The 16806-nt window shown below is 47.8% G+C and overlaps 1 long non-coding RNA gene across 1 annotated transcript in view; it reads right to left on the bottom strand.

Moving 5' to 3' along the window:
* Positions 1-2367: 2367 nt before the first annotated feature.
* The window catches only part of LOC114898470, a 76896-nt gene continuing 62457 nt past the window's right edge, over positions 2368-16806 (bottom strand). Inside the window, exons 4-5 of the long non-coding RNA XR_003794377.1 lie at positions 12232-12316; positions 2368-2489 (exon numbers count right to left, since the gene is read on the bottom strand). This is a non-coding gene — a long non-coding RNA (uncharacterized LOC114898470). The remainder of the gene's footprint in view (positions 2490-12231; positions 12317-16806) is intronic.

Consider the following 16806-nt stretch of genomic DNA (forward strand, 5'->3'; position numbering starts at 1 on the left):
CTCCTCTACCCTTTATTTTTAAGGTCACCTTTATTATATGATGGAAGGAGAATGTTTTATCCTAAGGGTACTCACGGTACTTGCCATGCCATTTCCCATTCCACCTTGGACCGTCATTCACTTCACAGATGTTCTCCAAAACTGGCACAATGATCACCCTCCCCAACCCCTGCTGGGCCTGCCCCTTTTCACCTTCCCCTGCAGAGGACTGAGCTGGTGCAGAGGAAATAAATGTCTGCTGGTGAACTGATGTCAAGCTCTGGCCCAAGGAGATCAAGTTGCTGAAACAGGCTGCAGGGTATGGTTTTCCCATTTTACAGATGAGGAAACTGAGGCTCAGGGGAGCAAGTAGCCCAGTGTTACTTAGGTGATAAGCAGTGATGCCAAGATTTGAGCCCATGTCTGTCTGACCACAAATCAGAATCCTTTTCACTACAATATTCCCCTCTTCTGCACCTCTACCACTTTATTCCTCTTCAACTTTCCAAGTAGAAATTTATCCCATTACTTCTAGGAATTCACCTTCCTGAATTGGTTATAAGGATTAGTCTCTCCACTAACTTGCAACCTGTGAAAATTTACCTCAACCACAAATGTCCTCATACTTTCACCACCTCCAAAATTCACTTCTACACATACACCCGTGTTACTGCAGTTTACTGGCGTTTTCTTTTCTTCTCTTTTCTTTCTTTTTTTTTGGTTGTCACAATTTTTAAAAATTCTACCAAGTGGACTGGCGGGTGGGGAAGTTAAATAGTTACTATATTTATACTGAGAATGGATTTAGGTGATAATAAAGGCAGATGTTGCTATAGCAACGAACATTCTAGGATCACATACACATCTTTTTGCATTTGTGCAAAGTGCACTGGATTGTAGCTAACATCTCCCCGAATGGTCTGTGCAGAGCAGGGCACATTGACCATTGTGTGGTCGGGTCAGGGCCAGCTCACACACATGGGTCTCCTCAGCTACCAAAACACTGGCTGCTTTGTGACCACCTAGAGGGGTGGGATAGGGAGGGTGGGAGGGAGGGAGACGCAAGAGGGAAGAGATATGGGAACATATGTATATGTATAACTGATTCACTTTGTTACAAAGCAGAAACTAACACACCATTGTAAACCAATTATACTCCAATAAAGATGTAACAAAACAAAACACTTGCTGCAACCTGGGGCTCCAGGTAGTTCTGGATGCCAGCACAGCTTCAGGGAGAGCCATCGGGAAGCTGTGCTGTCTCCCGCCTGGGTAAACTCTCTCCCTCGCTCCCCTTTTCTTTCGCTCTTTTTCATGCTGGTTCTAAATTATGCTAACTGTTTAATGACAGCCTGGGTTATTTTCTGAACACCAGTGGCAGGAGGAGGTTAGGGTATTCACTCTGACAATACCCCACCTTGGTGTGAGGGAGGGAACCCCAGGGCATGCCCTGTGTGCTGTGCAGCGAGAATAGCCCGGGGCTCCTTCCCCTGGGACCCCTCCTCTATTGGCTGGGAGTTCTTGCCCCAGGATCTTCCTACAATCCTCCTGAGCCCAGGCTCCCAGTAAGACAGGTGCCCTCCTTCACCTGCCCAGTCAAAGCCATCCCTCTGTGCATCACACAAAGGGGAAAAGACCTGGCTGGAATGTAAAGGATGTGTGTTCTAGCCTGCTCTGCCACCTAGGAGCTGCCACCTAAGAGTTGCCACCTAGGAGCTGTGGGACTTCTCTGAGTTGTAGTCCCCTCCCCTGTGAGAGAAGGCTGCATCTCTGGAGAAAGTGCTAACCTGGTATACGCATTCACGAGTAGGTGAAAATGATAACACCTGGCAAATGCACTGTATTCACCATTTTTACACAAAATATGAGCCTTAAACCAAAAGAATAAATGCCAAATTGTAGAAGTTTAGCCATCAAGTAACAGGCAAGGGATATGCTCTCAGAGCAAAGGGCTCCCATGGTGACCATCTACACACAGGGCCATCATTTAATGACATGAACTACATCTGCCCACCATGAAGCCACTAGGTGCTCAAGAGCTCAGAGCTGGTACCAGAGGCAGGTAGGAAAATGGTGGTAGACATACCTTGTGATGGATGCCATGGTGGGTGTGTGCTTTGAGGAGGGACACCAAAACTACAGGGAAGTACTAGCTGTGTGAACTTGGGCAAGATACCCAATCTCTCTGAGCCACAGTTTTCTCATCTGTGAATTGGAAAAATGTCTGACCCATGAGGCTGTTTCTGGGTACACTAACCTTCGAAGTTCTGCTGGATCAAAGATATTCCAAAGGGGAGCACACATAGGAGCTCTTCAGATGTCTCCACTTTATAGTAGCTTTGCAGTGTCCACAAGAAGTGGGAGGCTGGTGAATATCATGCTCCCTTTGCTCCAGGAGAACCTCAGTTCAACAGCTTTACAAGATGACATAGTGGGACAGATTGTCAGGTATCTCATCTCCATGGCCAGGGCTCCCCAACAGACGAAGTCTGAAGCGTCAATAATTTGTACTGATGAGAAGAAAAGCCTGCTGTAGATTATTGAACTTGGCCAATTAACAAGTAAACAAACACGCAATTGCAAGCCAGAGCCCTGGCTAACACAATGTACCTCGCTTTTTTAATTTGACATGAGTCATTTAGTTTTAATTAGGACAGTACTTCACGGTCTATTAGTAGGAGTCCTGTAGTATATGTTGTGGAAATAATGAAGGCTTAGCAATGAGACCTGTTTCAGCCCTCTGCTATTAAACCTTCACTGAGAAGGGAGGTGGGGCTGCCAGGCTCTTTGTGGAAATGACTGGGTTTGGAAATTAGCACTGTCAGAGAGATCTAGGTGAGATAGAGTCTGGCAAAGCCTCCAGGCTCCAGCAGCCCAGGCACGCTCAGCTCACGGGACTGAGGACCAAGCCCACTGCTGAGCCCCAGGATCGCCCAGCTTTGCAGATCTCAATAAGGCCTGGAGCACAACCCCACTCTCCCACCCGCAGTGGTACACAGGACAGGATGGATGCTGCCCAAGAGAGCACTGAGGCCGTCACCAGAAGGAGAACGTCCCAACTCGGTCACACTTGACTCCTCGAACCAGAACCCTCCTCAGCAGACCACTTGTTCCCCTAACGGGAGAAGATTCAAGACTCATACCCCACTCTCGTTAGCTGGTTGAGAACGGGGCCTCTCTCCCTTTCTTCCGCCTTCTCAATGCGCTCAGTCCAGCCGCTCCATTGTGAAATGGTTCTATTCACGCTCAGAAGTTAGATAGCTAGTTTGCTCCCCTCCCTCTCACGTAGGAGCTCTTCAGATGTCTCCACTTAGCCATCAAGGAACAGGCAAGGGATTCAATTTCAGTTTGAATTCCACACCTCTAGCCTTTCCTTTCTATTCTGTCCGCGCTCTCCTCCCAGCAGGCACTGGGATAGCTCCCCCTTTCCTGCCTCCCCTAAGGAACTGCCATCCTTTATCCCTCAGCAGAGGGGCATCCCCGTCACTGTTCTCTCCCCATCATTTGCAATTTCAGCCTTTCTCCTCTCATTTGTGGAGCAAGAAGCTTGTCTTTTAAAGCAGCTCCATGTGTCACTGAATAAGTAGAAGATATTTGCCTGGAAAAGGAGACGACTATTCCTGTCTCTAAAGCTACCACCATGTTATAAAAAGTGCACCGAACTGACAGACACAAGGAATACAGTCTAGGCCAGCTCTGCCACACCACCAATGCCAAAATCTTGAGTAAGTCATTCACTTCTCAGCCTCAACTTCCCTTTTATAGAAAGAGGGGGTTACCTAAAGCATTTCTGAGATGCCAGAGGAGAAAAAACTCATTTCCCCAAGGCCACCTCTTTCATACTTACTGTGCCACTACCCCTGTCCTGGGTCTCTCTCCTTCCCCCTCCCTCCTTTCCTCCCTCTTCCTCTCACCTCCTCCTCCCCACTTCTGTCTCTCTCTTAGAATTCAGTAAGTTATCACCAAGGAAGACACTTTGTACATCCGTATCTCTATGTTTCTGCGGCGCCATCCCAGGGTACCTAGGTCGCTCAACCAGTGAAAATAGTCCCAGAGGTTCCCAGCGTCATAAGCAGGAGGAACATTGGTGGGGCCCCAACCACTATAATGGAAATGCTTAAAAGGAGCCCACAAACCTTCCGTCCTCTGCAAGGTGAAAAAAATAGGAAACTTCAGCTCTTGGGAATAAAATTTGGAGCCCTGGACAGTGAATGTATTTGGGGCGGCAGCTGGGGGAATGAGTGTGTACATCATCTTGATTGATTCATGGGGGTTTTTTTTGTGTGTGTGAACTATGTTAATTTAACTCTACTAAGTGCTTGGCATTGACTTCAGTGTGATTCATGAGTAAGACACCAGCCCAGCCCTCAAGGAACTGTGTTCAGTCAGGGACAGCGACATGGCAGAAGGTAATCACAGTGCAGAGGAGAGGCAGTGGTGTATGAGAGCACATCACAAGCTCCTGAATCCACTCTGGGGGTTAGAACAGACTTCTTAGAGGAGGGCCAGTCAACCTAAGACCTGAAAGAGTGTCTTCATCTAAATCATTCTCTCAGCAGTATTTGATGCACTTAATACCCCCTTCTCCCACTTGAAACACTTGCTTCACTTCATTTTCCTCCTGTTCAGCTAATCCTTCTGAATCTCCTTTGCTGGAGGCTCCTTATCTTCTGAACATTTTAAATGTCAGAATGGGGCTTCCCTGGTGGCGCAGTGGTTGAGAGTCCACCTGCCGATGCAGGGGACACGGGTTCGTGCCCCAGTCCGGGAAGATCCCACATGCCGTGTAGAGTGGCTGTCCTGAGCCTGTGCTCCGCAACGGGAGGGGCCCCAACAGTGAGAGGCTCTGCTTTTGATCCTGAGACCTCTTCTCTTCTCTACTGCTCTCACTCCCTAGGAGAACTCCTCCATATCTTGGCTTTAAGTACCACCTACTACTAGAAACCAGCAAATTTTTGTTTCTAGATCTGACCTCTCCCTCTCACCACTAACTCAACAGCTCACCTTCATGGTCTAACAGGTATCTTTTTTTCCTTTTTTTAATAGATCTTTACTGGAGTATAATTGCTTCACAATACCGTGTTAGTTTCTGTTGCACAACAAAGCGAATCAGCCATATGCACACACATGTCCCCACATCCCCTCCCTCTTGAGCCTCCCTCCCACCCTCCCTATCCCACCCCTCTAGGTCGTCACAAAGCACCAAGCCGATCTCCCTATGCTGCGCTGCTGCTTCCCACCAGCCAACTGTTTTACATTCGGGAGTGTATGTATGTCGATGCTACTCTCACTTCGCCCCAGCTTCCCCCTCCCACCCCGTGTCCTCAGGTCCACTCTCTACATCTACCTCTTTATTCCTGCCCTGAAACTAGGTTCATCAGTACCTTCTTTTTCCAGATTCCATATATATGCGTTAACGTGCGGTATTTATTTCTCTCTTTCTTTAACTTGATATGATGGAAACTGATCACAATTTCACCTCCCCCCAAAATACCTCCTCAATCTTTCCCTCTCAGGCCAAAACCTGGAATCATTCTTTAGTCCTCTTTTTCTCTCACACCAACATTCAAGCAGTCAGCAAATCTTGTATCATCTCTACCTCAAACACGTAACACTGACTCGGCCCCTTCTCACCACCTCCACGGCTCTCACCTGCTCAAAACCTCCCGTGGTTTTCTATGTCACTCAGAATAAAATCCAAAATCCTTCCCATCCCCTAGAAGAGTCTGATGTAATCTGGGCCTCCACCTCTCTGGTCTGGACTCCTCCCGCTTCCCCGCCAGTCACACCTCACCACTCTCACGGCTCCAGCCACACAAGCCTGGCTCCTCTCCCCTGAATGTGCCAAGCACCACCCTCCACTCCTCCCCTAGGTCTTCCCTGTCTGCTCGACCACCTCCTGCCAGATACCTGCTTGACTTTCTCCCTCCCGTCAAATGTCATCTCCTCAGAGGGACCTCTGTGGCATAGATAGTTTTACCTATTGTATCAGGGGGTCCTAGCCAGATGTAGATGGAACACCCATCTTTGAAAAGATCTTTTTGGGATGGTATTCACAGAGGAAACCAAGAATAGGTTTTAAGGCCTCAAGGACTAGCAACGCTGGGAGGCTGACACCACCCTTGCTCACCCTTACTCCTGAAGGGGGAAGACAAGGAAATTGTGCTACCAGAGCCCTTCCGAGAGCTGGAGCCGTGGGTGTGAGAGTGCCTGGTGGAGCTGTGGCTATAGGAGAACAGTCACTGCAGAGCTCTGGCAGAGCAGGGAGCACAAAGAACATGGGCCCGCCCTTCCCCACCCTCGGCTCTCCTCCTGGTGTACCCTTTTGGCCAAAGCCAAGTGGGAGTCAGAGGGCCGGGGAGCCCTGGTGATACAGTCCATGGAGTTTAGGCACAAGAGCACGGAGCAGGGCAGAGAAGGACAGAGGGCAGATCTGGGGTAAATGAAGTTACTCAACACATCAGTATTTCTGGCTCCTCTCCTTCCAGGCACAGGGTAGGTCCCCACATTCCCTGCTACCCTTGAAGTCAAGTACAGCATGCAACCTGCCTTGGCCAGGGTCACTTCCAGACATAAGTCTTTATGTTCCCCCTTCCACCTCCTATAATGACCAGGGACAGTCCAGAGGATGAAGACAGTCAGCCTGGGCTCCAGAGTGATAAAGATGTGGAGTAGAATCCCCGCTGTCCCACAGCAGACAAGCAGCATATGAGCAAAAGGAAGCCCCTGAGATTTGGGAGTTGTTCTGTCATTGCACTTTCACCTAGTTTATCGTGATCCACTTCTTCTGCTGAAATAGCAAGCTGCCTCACCATGATACCTTCCTCTGTCTTGCTTTCCTCATCCAATGGATCACCACCTGATAAACTGCGGTATTTATTAGTTGTCTGTCTCCCTCCCCTCGTATGTAAACCATGGGGGCAGGACTTCGGTTCACTACCAATTGTCAGCGCCTAGAGTAGCACCTGGTTGACAGCAGACGCTAAAATTCTTTGTCAAATAGATGAATGAATAAATGAGCGTGTAATGACTAACATATATTATTAGTTATATCCTAGACATTCTCAGGAATGATGTCTAGGTGATTCTGAGGAAGTGAAAGATTAAACAATTCGCTAAGGTCACCTGGCTTAAGTCATGGAGTGGGTTGTGAAGGCATTTTGACTCCAGAGCCCAAGCCTGTGACAACTTTGCCACTTCCCAGTATGAAGGGGGCTTGGTGGGGAAGCACAGGAGAAGCCATTCTGGCCAGAGACTGGAGAGGGCCAGGCAGCCTACCTACTGCAAAGTGTTAGTTACTGCTGGAGCCAAGAGTGACAACCGATAAACTATACAGGGTAACAGGGACAATTAAAACTATGTTGGCTATGTACAAATAATGCTAATTACAGTCATTTATATGAGTTGCTTACCATTTCTGCCTAATTACCACGCAGCACAACAATTATGTAGAGCTTTAATGTCAACCTAAGTTTCCTGGAAGTTTTATTTGATTATAACTGTAAAAGCTAAAAACAAGTAGTCCATCCATGAGTTGGTTGCTCATGGAGACTGGTTCTCTGTCCAGAATTTAAAATTAGAAAGGAATTACCTTGTCTTTACCAGCCACTGCCTGTATTGTTAGTGATCTTCCAGGTATAAGCGTTTCACCTGGACTAGAAACTCCTTGAGGCTGGTACTATCTCATTTTTCCTGGTATCATTATCCCCTCCCCACTTGGAGCCCAGCTCAGCCCTGAACAGAGGGGGGCTCCTACACCATTGTTCATCTGTTGGAGCTCTGTCTTTGGAAGAAATGGTCCTGCTTCATGTGCCTCTGAGTCTCTTCTCATTGCCTGGAGGCTGAGGAGTGAGATTGGCTGAAGGGTGCCATGTCTATATCAGCTGTGACCATGGCAAGAGACTTTCCTGAGCCCTGTAACAGGCCTTCAGAAGGAGGACAAGGGTGGGATAGAACGCTTAGTGGCCTAGGGATAGCTGAGAAGAATTCAGGAAATGTAATAACAGAGAGCGCCAGCTGTCCGCCTAGTATCTACTCTCTTTCTTGAGTGAAGAGAGTTTTAGCTGGGCACATGGCAGCCCAGATAAAGGCCATATTCCCAGGATCATTTGCAGTGAGGTGTGGCTAATGGGATGTCAGCAAAAGTGATGTATGCAAATTTAAGACCATGACTTCAGAAGGAAAGGAGTGAACCTCCCCCCCCACTTTCCCTGCTTTCCTCTGCCTGGGGTACAGGCAGGATGTTAGAACGTAGGCAAAAGCCTCCCTGGACCCGGGATGGAATGCAGATGTTGAGATGCCGGAGCAGCAGGATCAAAGGAGACTGGATGGTCAGAACCGTGGGGCTGCAGTACCACACCACTGCAGAGCAGCACAACCACGCTCCTGCAATAGATGTATGTCACTGTCAAAGCACAGAAGATAGTAAAATGTAGTAAAATAATTAGGAGGTGGTGAGTTTTCATTGCCTTTGTTTTTAGGATAGTTTATTTCTTTTTAAGTTTATATAATTAATTTTTTTTTTTTTTTTTTTTTTGCGTTATTTGGGTCTCTCGCTGTTGTGGCCTCTCCCGTTGCGGAGCACAGGCTCCGGACGCGCAGGCTCAGTGGCCATGGCTCACGGGCCCAGCCGCTCCGCGGCACGTGGGATCCTCCTGGACCGGGGCATGAACCCGCGTCCCCTGCATTGGCAGGCGGACTCTCAACCACTGCGCCACCAGGGAAGCCCCTATATAATTAAATTTTTAATGATGGCTATGCTTAACAACCAGCTCGTAAGAATTCTGAAAATTTGTGACAGCTCCAGCTTCAGGTCTTTGTCAGACTAGCAAAACCTGCATCCTAACTGATACAAAGGTAATGCAGGAAGTGGGAGTTGGGTTTGAGATCATATTCTCAGATGTATGTGATATGTAAATCAGTCCATGGATGACCCAGCGTTGCCTGAAAAATTATGTTGCTCCAGGGATAACTTCGAACCAAAAATTCTAAATCTTCTACCAGTTATTATTGAAAAAAATTCTTGTAGCCTAGCCTAACTCCAACTTGAACATACCCATGTCTGTGGAGGGCCATGGCTCTAGATGATGGCTAAGGCCCTTCCTGCCCAAGGCCTGGTGCTCCTACGCAGCCCAGTAGAGCATTTCTGCCTCTTTTCCACCTGCCTCTCTTGGGACCTTCTCTTGCCAGTTTAAGGGCAGAGAGGACATCTCTGGTGAGAGACATAGGACCCGATCTAACCTCTCACTTTTGCCAACACAGGATGAAAGGCAAGTAAGTCATTGATTCAATAAATTTGCACAGATTAAGTGGAACAAAACACATCTCAGTGTAATGTGCTCTGTAGAATCCTATGTTGTTGGAAGGAAGGAAGGAGGAAAGAAAGAGGGAAGGAGGGAGGGAGGGAGGGAGGGAGAAAGAAAGGAAGAAGCAATGGTATCTATATATGCTGTATATATGCTTGTCTGAGCCAAGAGAAAGTTGTGGAAGGACACCCACCAAACAGGTAATCTCCTCGGTTACCTGAGGAAATAGAACAGGCTGGGGGGAGGGTAACTTTTCTTTATACGCATCTTTATTATCCAGATTAATGTAGCAAGTATTACTTTTAACTTGTTTTTTTTTTAATTTTATTTATTTTATTTTTGGCTGTGTTGGGTCTTTGTTACTGCACACGGGCTTTTCTCTGGTTGCGGTGAGCAGGGGTTACTCTTCCTTGCGGTGTGCGGGCTTCTCATTGCAGTGGCTTCTCTTGCTGCGGAGCACGGGCTCTAGGCGCGTGGGCTTCAGTAGTTGTGGCACGCGGTCTCAGTAGTTGTGGCTCGCAGGCTCAGTAGTTGTGGCGCACGGGCTTATTTGCTCCGCAACATGTGGGATCTTCCTGGACCAGGGCTCGAACCCGTGTCCCCTGCATTGGCAGGAGGATTCTTAACCACTGCGTCACCAGGGAAGCCCCTAACTTGTTATCTTAAAGCACAAAAAATATGATATGAAATACTGTACACGAGTTAAAAGTGAATGAACTAGAGCTATAGTATATCAACATGAATAAATTTCAAACAGTAATTTTGAGCAAAAGAGCAAAGCTAAGGAATAATACCTACATTATTAAAACAATTACATAAAGTATTAAAACACAATTTATACTATATATTGTTTATGGATACATTTATACAAAGCAATAGTATATAAGAATATACATGGGGGGGCTTCCCTGGTGGCTCAGTGGTTAAGAATCCGCCTGCCAATGCAGGAGACACAGGTTCGAGCCCTGGTCCCAGAAGATCCCACACGCCGTGGAACAACTAAGCCCGTGTGCCACAACTACTGAGCCTGCGCTCTAGGGCCCATGAGCCACAACTACTGAAGCCCACGAGCCGCAACTACTGAAGCCCGCGTGCCTAGAGCCCATGCTCCACAACAAGAGAAGCCACCGCAATGAGAAGCCTGCACAGTACAACGAAGAGTAGCCCCTGCTTGTCGCAACAAGAGAAAAGCCCACGTGCGCAACAAAGACCCAAAAGCAGCCAAAAATAAAAAAAATTAAAAAAGAATATACATGGGGCTAATAAACCCAAATTCACATTAACAAGGGAATGAGATCTGAAGAAATATATAGATTCTTTCAGCTGATCTGCAGTGCATTTGTGGTGTATGTTTTCAGGTAATATGGCAAATGTTAAGATTTGATAAAGTTAGATGGTAGATACACAGATGTTCTTTATCAAATTCTTTATATTTGTATGCTTGAAATATTCCACAATAAAAATTACCTTAATTTTAATTTAAAAAATGTATTCATGTAGATAAATTTAATAAGAAGCAAATGTGCACATTATACATATGTCCATTAAAGTAAGTATCTCATTGTGTTGTCTTTCCCATATCACCATTAGATTGTGAGTCTTTGCGAGCAGTGACTATATATTTCAATCCATCCACAGATCCCGTGCTAATCCCTGGTCCAACATCTCTTGTGCCCCTGTTATATACCATATGTTCTACTAGACTCTAGGAATACAAAAAGGTCATTCAGAATCACCCCCTGCTTTTGAGAATCTTACATCTTTCAGGAGAGACAGATGAATAACTAACTGTAGTTCACCAGGCTTGCTCTATGGTACACACGCATCGTCCTGGCGGTGCGTCTTCTGCTCATAAAGTGGCAAACAGCCATGGAGAGGCAGCATGTGGGGGGAGGCAGACTTCAGCTCACCTCCCAGCTCCCTGGCTCACAGACATGGGACCCTGAGTAAATTACACAACTTCTCTAAGTCCTATTTGTGTACAAACTCTTCACAGGGTTTTAAGTAGTTAATAAGATAATCTCATTGAAAACACCTGGTACTTTGACAGGGCAGCCAGGGCTCAATAACTGTTAGAACAGGTGCGGCAACTGAGGCTCAAGAAAGGTGAATGATTCATCCCAGATCAAACTACAGGGGGTGACGGATCCAGGATTCCAAACCAAGTGTGTGTTCCCAAAGGTGCCTCGGACACAGTAAGTTTCCTGGGTGCTCAGTAAATGCTTATTGAATTGAGACTTCATGTCCAGCTTAAAGTCAAGTCTTTAAGCATGGGATCATTTAAAGCATTAACTGTTACGGCGATCATAACAGTTAGGAAGGTCAAGACAGAGAGGTCCACGGACTCCAAGACCTCACAGCAGGTGGGGCTGTCTCCAGGTCTCCCTCCTTCCACCACAGCTCACCTCCCAGGTCCACAGGCGCTCTTCTGCTCTCCCTGGATGGCACAGCTCCCTGCACACTAGCTCCTGACACTGGTGACCACTCCTCTCTCATCAAATCCATCCTCCTGGGGCATTCGAGACACGACTTGCTCCTGGTTTCCTCCTACTTGACTGTCAGCACCCTCCCATCTCCTGCCTGGATGTCTCCTTCTCTACCCATGTGGTATTTTGCGTGGCTTTGGGGAACTCTAGACATCCTTGTGCCTCTGGAAATCCAGATAAGGCCAGGTTGGGGGCCTGGAGAGAACACCTGGAAGGGCCAGGTTATGTCACCAGAACAGAAAAGGCTCCACTGAGAGAAATGGGGCATCTACCGTGTACCTAGTGGTGTTCTTGGCTTACATCATTTTACTGAATCCTCTGACTAATCTTATGAGATAGACTTCATGATTCTTCTGCTTCACAGGTGAGAAAACTACCAGTAAACAAAGTCAGAGTTCCGGCCCAAAGTCACAGAGTAAGAGGTAGAGGCCGGGATTTGAACTCCTGAGACCAAGACTTACCCACTGTGCAACTGCCTCTTTGGAACAGGGTATACAGCATATCAGCATATCCACAGCACTGGTGAGTCCTCAGTTTGACATAAACCTGCAAGATGGAGAAAATAAATCTGCACACGAATTTACCTTCTTGCATTAACATTCAGGTTCAATTGTTTGTGGCCCAAACCCTGAGCAGTTGGGTCTAGAGTCTACAGTCACATTCCCAACCCCTTCCTTCTGATTTTCACTTGAAAATTTATCAACTGCTTCCACGTCGCTGCATATGCCATTGATCATATTGAGCTTTCCGGGTTTTTTTCTGGGCCTTTTTCTCCACAGTCTCAGATGCCCCTTTAAAGTCTTCGAGATGCGTCTGGCAAGCATCCAGGCCAAAACCCACACTTCCTGGGTTTTCACTCCGTCCCTGCCAGCAACCCACTGATCTCATACTTCAAAACCCTCCCCAGAGCCAGCTGTGCACTTCCCACAGCCCCCTCTCTCTTCCAAGGTCACAACCTTCGACAGGAAGGAGGGATGAAAACACATCGTTTTCAAGTCCTCAATTCCTTCTATCTCCTGCTCAAAATGTCAAAGTCTGTGGAGACACGTTCAAGGTTGTCTTTTACTCTGACTAGATCATTTCTCCTGCGTGAGTCAGCAGAAGTGGGCAGTTGTGTGAGACCTGAACCAGCAGGCGAAACCCTGTCACTGCCCAAATTAAACGAGATGATGAAGATGCATGTTGCGTAAGTGGTAGAACACTAGTCAGACGTTAGATGGTGGCGGTTATTTGGGACGAGTCATCCAGGAAGAGGGTGCATATCTCCTTTTTAGTCCTGGCTGATCAGACACAGCTGACTTCGTACCTCATGGGAGGGGGTCACAACACCATCTCCAGGGAGCCCACCAGGATACCGCCTGCCTTGAGACAGTGCCTAAGGACACTGTTCTGCTGGGGGAGCATCTGTTCAGCCAGGTCAACACAGCTGCTCTTGGATGCGCCTTTGTCGGCTCTGATTTGTAACTCTGAGGCCCTTGGGCTCTGGCACCAAAGACCTGCCCCTCCCATCACTGGCTATCTGGCCCAGACCTTCCCACCCAAGGGTTTCTTACTTTTTGCTTTTCTTCACGTGTTTGCAAAATAACAAATGCAGTTAACATTTATAAAACAATGTACATATTTTATCTCATTTGATCCTTGCACCTGTGTTGTGACGTCATTAATACATTCTGTTTTGGAAAACTGAGGCTGAGAAAGGATAATTGCCTTATTTATTTATTTATTTATTTTAGCTGCACAGCTTGCGGGATCTTAGTCCCCAACCAGGGCTTGAACCCATGCCCTTGGCAGTGAAAGCATGGAGTCCTAACCACTGGACCACGAGGGAATTCCCTAATTGCTTTTGGGGTTTTTTTTTTTGTTGTTATTTTTTTTGCAGTACGCGGGCCTCTCACTGTTGTGGCCTCTCCCGTTGTGGAGCACAGGCTCCGGACGTGCAGGCTCAGTGGTCATGGCTCATGGGCCCAGCCACTCCACGGCATGTGGGATCTTCCCAGACCGGGGCACGAACCCGTGTCTCCTGCATCGGCAGGCGGACTCTCAACCACTGCGCCACCAGGGAAACCCCCTAATTGCTTTTATTAACGCCCCAAGATAATATGTGGCAGAGCTGAGATTTGAACCCGTAGCTATATCATGTAACAGCCCATTCTCTTAATCATTTTGTTAACCCCCCTCATCCTCATAACTTAAAAGCTAGGAACACAAACAGTTTACAGGTTAGAACTAGGCACTTGCACTTTATTCTGGAATACTGGGAAGGGGGCAAGCTGCCCCGCTCACACTACAAGCCTCACTTAGGTAGCTCACAAAACATCTGATGCTTCTCAGACTTTCAAGTACATAGGAATCACCTGGGGGTCTGGTCCAAGTGCAGATTTTGAGTCTAGGTTCGGGTGAGCCTGAGAGCCATAGTTCTAACAAGCCCCCTGGCAATGCCATGCTGCTGCTCTGCGGACCACACTCCAAGTAGGAGGCCCTAGAATTCTGGTGCTCTGACTTACCCGGCTGTGAGTGGCTGATCAGACCATCCCAAAGGCCAGCTCGGGAGGGGCTTTCTGGGCTGAAGGTACAGCAAGAGCTAAGGCATTGAATCCTGACTGTGTGTGGGGCAAAGTATACCAGGCAATCAGCAGAGCTGGGACCCAGGGCATGTGGGAGAATGCAGTAGAACACAAGTCTTAGAAAACAAGTCTGGAAGGAAAATCTGGAGTTAAACTGTGAAGAGCCTTGAATATGATGCTAAGACATTTAAGAGTCCAAATTTACATCTCTTTTTAACCACACCTCTTTTATGGTGAAATTATCCATTTCTAGCTTCTTAATACCTATCCTCCTTATTAGAAATAAGGAGTGCAGTCTCTGAATCATCTTTTTATGCCCTAAAATGCCTTGCACCTGGGTCTTCAGTAAAGACCAGAGAATGGGGAACACCAGAGTTCTCTGAAAGGAGGAATGATGGGACTCAGTCTGTGCCTCAGGCATTAGGAATGGTGGATTGGAGATGCAGAGATGTGTTAAGAGACTATCCCAACATTCCAGGGTTGGGATAATGAGGCTGGAACAGAGACGATGACTGTGGGGATGGATAGAAAGGGGGGAGGCACTCTAGAGGCAATTGATCAGACTGCACACTGGTTATTCTCCATTGCTGCCCTCCCCTCCCCCCATCCCTCTGGCTCTCTTTGCCCTGTGCTGTTCTCCAGAAGACTGACCCCTGTGGGCTGCACCATCCAGGCCACCTTCCCTTCTGCTTCCAGTTGAGTTCAGCCAATGAGAGGCACCAGTAGGAGATTGCAGAAGGAAGAAATAGAGGACAGAGGTCGAGGTCTGTCCTTCCACACCCCCTATGCCCTCACTTCTTCCCTATCTCATTGAGGTCTTGGCAGGTTGTATTCATCCATGACCAAAGCTTCAGTAGGGCAGTCCCTTTTCCATGGTGCCAGCTGGGGGGCCACTTTCTGTAAGGTGCGGATGCTATCCTGCAAGATGAGGTACCCTGGCCAATGTGTATTCTTTCCCCTAAAGTCAGATAACCCAGGTCCCTGAACCAAGAGTCAAAGGTAAGAATGACTCGTCTTACTGCCCAATAACCCCCTTTAGGGATTTTTTTTCCTTCCCTTGGGCTCAGTGGTGGTGACACACACCACTCAGGCTATGCCCCACTTCCCTTGGCCCACCTGAGACACCCCGAAGTGGGGGCAGGCAGATCCTAGCATTCTGTAAGGGCCAAGTGCACACCTCTCTTCTTCTCTGCCAGAGGGCTTTCTCCAGCCCTGTGGGAGCTTGTTCTACCACAGACACACCTAGAAGTCAAGGTCGAAACCTCTACCAATGGTGGATGGGAGTCCCAGTCCCAGCCTCCCTGTTCTCTGGTAGGATGATTCTGAAGTGTGTTTCACACTATTCCTCAGAGTCTCCAGCAGGACCAAGCCCAGTGGCCACAGTCATTTGATCATTAATTCACCTTTCATTGGCTCTTCTCCCTTCCTTGTCTCATTTCCCCACACCCTCACTCATGTTTCCTGAGATCGCCTCCCAAATAAACTACCTACACCCTAGTCCTTGTCCCAAGGTCAGCTTTTGGAGGAACCCAAAATAAGACAGCGCATTTGGAGCAAGGCTGCCACCAGAGAACACACTCTGAGCTACATTTGGCCATTTGGAGCTCTCATGGATGGTCAGAGAAGGGGAAGATTAACGAATTAATTTAATGAAAACAAGAGGAAGTTGGTTGCCGCTACATGGGGCAAATTGAGAGGATTCCCTGGGACATCTCTCAGCGCTCCCATGGCCGGTAATAAGGGCCAATGGGACGCCATGGCAACCCAGTAAAGATGGGACCACTAAAATTGTGGATCCTGCAAAAATGCAGGTTTGGATCATCCACCAGGTGCCCAATAGTCAAGGTGTGGGCAGGGGCTTGGGGGAACACAAAATGACTGGTGGAAAAAGAAAAGCTTTATGTTGTTTCTTTCCCCTACTTTTTTTCTGCTGCTTTATATGAAGAGCAGTGGCCAACATGATAGCTTTCGAGATTGGAGTGTTATTAAATCAACATCATCCTATGGTGATAGAGGGGTTCATGGGACTTGGGGCTTTTCCCGTGTTGGAGAAACACACATTCCTTCACTAAATAAAGGACAAGAAAGATGCCAAGTGACAAACAGGTTACACTGCGCTGATTATTCTTGATTTGTCCCCCAAATCCCTTCCCCACACTCTCTGTTCTGCTCTGACCTCAGAGGCTGGCCTCCATGGGCTGCTACACTTGGCATCCTGCCCTCCCATTTCTGGTTCAACCAATGCAAGGCACCAGTAGGAGATGTGAGGTCAGGCGAGAGAGATGCTCGGGTATTCATTTCTCTGCTCCCTCCACGTCTTGCCACAGTTTGGGAAATGCAGCGGCTGCATTTCTATAAGCCTCTGAGCGGTGACCCCTCCTCCAGGCTCCAGCTCTTCCTCGGGCTCCAGCACTATGGCTCCTTGGAGGCCTGTGGGTGGTAACAGCTTCCAGATCTCGCTTGTCCCTGATG

Source organism: Monodon monoceros, unplaced genomic scaffold (assembly GCF_005190385.1).
Source record: "Monodon monoceros isolate NGI ecotype Baffin Bay Population unplaced genomic scaffold, NGI_Narwhal_1 Super_Scaffold_18, whole genome shotgun sequence".
Taxonomy (NCBI): domain Eukaryota; kingdom Metazoa; phylum Chordata; class Mammalia; order Artiodactyla; family Monodontidae; genus Monodon; species Monodon monoceros.